Here is a 6,000-nt window from a genome sequence, read left to right on the forward strand (position 1 = left end):
GACAGAAGGTGCTGGTGGGAGGTGGCAGTAGGACAGACAAGGGGTCGGAATGTGGAGATGTTGGGTGGATGGTGCCCCTCCCGTGACCCTGCCCACTGCTTGGGCAGGTGTGAGACAAGTGGCAGCAGCGTCACATCCAGCATGTCCCCGAGGGAGGTGGCAGTCACCAAGCCCCAGCAAAGGCCACAAGGACACAGCTGCAGGAGCACGTGGCGGGGAAACGTCCGTGTGGCACGGTGCCTCCGCTGTGTTTGCTTTGGCGTTGGCAAGGCAAACGAGATCAGCCAGGAAAGGAGCAGAGTGCAGATGGCAGCCAGCATGGCTGGGAGTGGGTTGCAGTGTTTTGCCTCACTGGAGCCACAGCATGAGAGCAGAGACAGAGGGAAAAGTGCTGCTCAGACAGCTCTGATCGACGCTCCCAGGAAGAAGTCTGGGCCAAAGCCGGCAATGGAGGCTGCAGGGAAGCTGAGGAGGAAATTGTGCAGGTTGAAAAGCAAGACCGAGGCAGTGACAGCAGGATTGTGCTTGGAAATGTCCCTGGGTACAGAGCTGGGGCAGGGCTTATGAAAGGGCTTTCACAGAATTCTGTGAAAGAGGATGCTCCTCTCATCCCCACTAAGCCATCTATTTTGGTTCAGTAAGGGGCACATGGGGTCTGTGCTGGAGAAGGCTCTTGTCCTTATTCCCACCCAGCCCTTTCTGCAGCAGGATGCTCCTCTGGACCTAGCACGGGTCCAGCACAGCTCAAGGTGAGAGTCTGGAGGGGCAGAGGACAGCATTTCTTCCACTGGGAGCAGTTTCAGCAGCCAGCTGGCCGTACCTTGTGGCCAATTTCCACCCAGGTGTGCAGAGGCTCTGGAGCTGGCACCTTCTCTGAGACAGGAATGCCTGGCATGTCCTGCAGCAACGCTGGGGCTGTGGCTTGCTTGGAAATCCAGCCAAACCCCCATCTGCAGCAAAAAGACAATGCAAGAAGAGGCAAGAGTCCAAGCTGGAGAAAGCAGCACCAAGCCATCCATGCTGCTCCCATGTGATATTCTACCCTTGTTTTTTTAAGGCAGATCATGTTCTTGAGCACCTACCATGGAGCAATCAGGACATGCCTCACCTTTTCTCCTGACTCATATCCTGCTGTGGTACACTGAGTACACAGAAGCAAAAGGCTGCAACACCTTTCAGGCCACCATCCTTTAGCCAGGTTCCTTTGAGCTCATGAGCTGACCTGCCAGAAGACTGGGAAGGAGGCAGCTCCCAAGGTATTACAGTTCCAGAAAACACATGCTCATTACATCAAATGGAGGCTGCACTTTGGTACTCAGACTTAAAGGCTTCTCTTCCATTTATGTTGCTTTGACAGAATCAATATTATAAAGAGAAACTGCTTGGCCAAACCACTGTTTCCCTTCCAGACTCCCTGGGCTGAACACATTTGTGTTAGATTTTATACACAGGGACAGGTTTTTCAGAGATTTATCACATTTACATGAGGGGGGAAGGAAAAACAAATTATTAATCCACACCATTCCCACCTCTCTCTTGTCATGTCGTGGAAGATATTATGGGGTTGTGAGGCCAGTGTCCACAATCCTGGTCTGTTTGTTGTCCCAAAATAACTATTTTAACATCCTCTCTCTTTATAGCTGTATACTTGCCACTGCATCAGAGCACTTGAAGTGGTCATCAATTTTCATCCAAGCAGAGGAATGGGAAGAAGACAATAATATGGAAAGGCCTTAACTATGATTGCATGCAGTAATAACAAGCCCTTCTTCTCATGTTGTTTTCTTCTGTTTTTTATGATTTGATTCCAAATTTGTATCATTTAAGAAGTGCCTATTTTACAGGTGGACCCAGATTTTATTTGCTATGCATAAAACCCAAAGTGATGCTCCAATGAAGCACTTTGTGAGAGTTGTAAAGGCAACCACACCAGCTCAGGAGAAAGGAACTATTTGGGTCTCTCTCCCTGGAGAGTTTCATTCAAACAGCTTTTCCCAAGCAGTCGTAGAGCAGACAGAGAACAATTGTAATTAAGAAGAGCTTACAAATCAATCTCAAGGTTAAATCAGAGATGGAAGGGTAGATTAGATGTTGTTATCTAATTTAGCTATTCACTCTACCCAAAATGGCAGGATGGATTCAGCTCCACTGAAGGCTTTATTCACCATCAGTACTGTGCATAATAACTGAGCTCCCACATTGCTCAGCTCACCATAACCACCACATTCCTGGGAGAAAGAGCATGCATTAGATCAAGAACAAAGTGGAGGCACTGGAATAACTGTTAATATTTAATCACCAGGAGTTTTCCTGCCCTCTGGCACAAGCCACAGCTGGGGAGCACGTCCTCTGTTCACGTGAACATGCACTGCCCCAGTGGGACTGAGGATGAAATCCTAGATTTCTCAAAGTCTCTTTGATAAGAGAAACTCAGTCAATCTGGAAGCTGTTGTTCCCAGAAAAAAAATTAATAAAAGCGAGTTCTGCTTTCTCTGCAGTTGTCCCACTGTTAATGAGCTGGATGTAAAGAAAAAACAGGGATTTCCCTGGTTACAAAGGGCAAAAAATCCACTCTCCCTAACCACCAAATGAATTTCTAAAGCAGTATTTAAGCTCATTGGTGTTTATTTCACCTGGTCTTCCACTCTGCAGGGCTGCCAGGTGATGGGCAGCCAAGGCCATCTGGGAGAGGCAGATCAGCTGGGGCTGAGCCAAGCTTGGTTTCCAGCACTGGTGTTTGCCCAGCCCTCGTCAGCTCTCACCTTCAGGAGAGACATGTGAGGAGTCACGGGTCTTGTCTGCTGCCACCTCAGCCAAAAATACTGGTTCTGACTTCTGAGGATTTAGGGAAGGAGTGGATGACAGGTGGAAGGCATAATGTTAGAAAGGAGATGGTATTTTTATAGCTTGCTCTCCAAGGACGCTGTTCACCAACAGGGATACATGATGAGATAAAAAAGAGGAGATTTGAGACACTTGGACAACTTCAGGCTGATGAAGTCTGGACAATGGTAAATGTCACATCCCTGCCAAGACCTTACCGAGGTCAGAGTGAGATTTGGTGAAAAAGCATCTATGGAGAAGAGTGGCAATGAAGTATTTTAAGTTTGCAATCCAGGAACCACCCACTCTACAGTGTGGGACACATCCTGGATTGTTGCTTTTAGGGAATTTTTGTTGTTTTTCCACCTTTAATTCAGCAAATAGCTTGAGTTTCTTACAGTGCTTTTTCAAGAAGATGCTTCATGTCACTGAATTGTTTTGTCTCATTTTTCCCTGCAAAACTCCTGTCTTCTCTGCCTTCCCTCTGCCACCATGTGAGCATCTCCAAGGTCTGAGTATCCAATATGACAAATGCTACAGCTGCTCTGCCTCATCCCTTTTGTTGCATTTGAAAAAGTGATGTTTGAAAATAGTTTGTCTTCCAGCATTAGCTCTGGGAACCCACCCTGGCAGGGCAGCTCCACATGCCTGTCTGGCCCCGGGGCCAGGGATTAGCAGGTGTTGCATTAGAGCTGCTTAAGTGGGCTCAGCCTCAGAGGCTCAGCTCTATTTATAGCTGAGTTCACCAGCAGGGCTGTGCCAAGTAATGGACACTCTGTGGGACGTCATCCCCCGAGGCTCCTTACAAATCCTTGCAGTCCCTCAAAAGACTTTGAAGCTCATAAGCACAAAAAATGCACCTTAGGACCTCAAACTATTGCTCTTGGAGCTCCCACGAAACCACTCCATCTGGCCTTGGTGGTACCAGGTCCTTGGGTTTGCCCCCAGAGGGTGGAAGGGCCGTTCCAATCCATCAGAGACTCCTGCCTGCAGCCTGTGGAGTGAAAAGGTGGGAAGGTGGGAAGGTGGTAGGAGGGGATGGTCAGCCCAAAGAGTGAGTGCAAACAAGGGCATTTTGGAAGACAGCATCCAGCAGGGTGTTATATGTGCCTCCATCTGGGTCATCTCTCATTTTGGGAGAGGTGGCAGGGCTCACTGCCACATCTCCCGGGAGCTGAGGAAAAGTCACGCCAACAAACAAGGATCTATTTTAATCACAGCCCTGACAACTGTCCCTCCTCCACAGGGGTTTGAAATGTCACCTTAAAGACAGGGGGCTTGGTACATGCTGTACAGCTTAATGAAAAAGTCATATGGGGCCTCATGGATAGAAGTTTGCTGAGTTATACTGGGAAAATTAAACACAAGTCACTCTCTGTCTGGATTTGGCATCAACACATTTATCATACTAAAGTCGCTTTCCATGTGATGGTAGTGAAAGGCCAAATTCGGTCTCTGTGTAGTCAGACACGTGTGCTGTCATTGAGCTGGGACCCAGGACACTACAGATGGATTTATTTACTTTGTCAGGAATTGCTGCCCCTTGGTTCTTTAATACCAGCTGGATGGGAGCCAGATTTTGGTTAGCATCCCTTTCAGTTTTCTTTAAAGTCCAGACATGCTTAGCCCCATTATTTTCCATTAAAATGGTGAATCTTTTGGTGGATCTCATTATAGTCCGAATTTACAAATCAGTCTTGAAAAAAAGTTGTATTTAACAGGAAAAATTCCTGTTAGAATTACTGGAAGGAGGCATTGGACTCTGTCATCCTTGTGGGCTCCTTCCAGCACAGGATATTCTAGGATTGTACAATTCAGAGAGGCAATGTAGAGTTTCAATCTTCGCAGCATTTTAAAACTTAAATTCCTCTTGGTGTTCAGCTTTTTTCCTTGCATTTTGCCAGTTGGGCACAGAATTAATTATGAAGGATCAACTTTTGCAGGTTCAGTCCAAGTGTTGCTCATATGAGTTCAGTTGCCTGTTTATACCCTTCTTCAGAGGATTAGGAAATGAAATCTCTTTAACTGAATAGCACTGGCTGTCTAATTTCCCCTTCTCATTTCATTGACAGCAACTTCAGAATATCAAAAGAACAATATATGGTAAGAATTAATGACACATATTTGGCATCTGCTCCCAATGAAGAATTTGGGGAACTGACAATTGGACAAAAATGAAGGTCAGGGATCTAAAATAAGAATAGCACTTCTTAAGGACTGATGACAACAGATACTCTGTCTCCTCCACTAGGAAAATGTACTGGTGTTCTACTGCTGTGTTTGTTATTTAACCACAGGACAACTCACAGCCACTGAAAATTTCCACTGAAGTCCTGGCATGCTGCTGAGTCCAACAAGTGTGTATTTTTAAAGGGGGGAAAAAAGCAGAATTGTCCTCTCCTGCCCACCTGAAAGGGGTCCAGGAGCCGGTGGGATGGCTCAGTGACCCTCCCCTGTCTCCCCTCGCAGCAGCCCGCGCTGAAAGGCGCACTCAGCAGGAGGGGCCATCAATGCCAGGATTGTAATGCAGCTTTCCCTCCCTTCCCAAGGTCTGTCTGCAGCCTTCCCGGCACAGAGCTGCCTTTTCAACAGCCCCTGCTATTTCTGGTGCCTCTTAACCATCTCCTCATGGGACCAGCCTGGCTCCAAAACACCACAGGAGACACAGCCAGAGCCTGCTCCAGGAGAGCAAAACGGGAACGCTGGATTGACCTGGAAGACGTGGAAAGCCGTGCATGAGGAATTACAAGCCATTACCTTATTACACGCTTGAAAAAAAGGTACAAAGCAGCCCAGCCAGCTTCAGCTCCACCCAAAATACATGTGGAGAGGACTTAATGGGAGCCATGCACTTCCAAACTCCTCCCATGGCAGCACCCCTCCTTCCCAGCCCCGCTTTTCTAACAGCAAGAATTGCTGCCTTGTCTAGTGTTTAGCTCTGAAGCATCCAATGCCCCCGCAAAGGCTGTTATGAGTCTAATTTATATTTGCTGTTTATGCTGGAACATCAATTTGCCTGGCAACCACGGATATGTTTCCCATGCTGGTTTACTATTATTTATGTGCATTCACAGTGGCAACTCTGCTATATACAGGGTTTATTGGGGAAGGGATTTGCTTGGTTTTCCTCCATGCTGGCTCCTCCATGGCAGCTCAGCTGGGTGCTGGTGCACTTGT

The sequence above is a fragment of the Oenanthe melanoleuca genome, chromosome 3 (genome assembly GCF_029582105.1).
Source record: "Oenanthe melanoleuca isolate GR-GAL-2019-014 chromosome 3, OMel1.0, whole genome shotgun sequence".
Lineage (NCBI taxonomy): Eukaryota > Metazoa > Chordata > Aves > Passeriformes > Muscicapidae > Oenanthe > Oenanthe melanoleuca.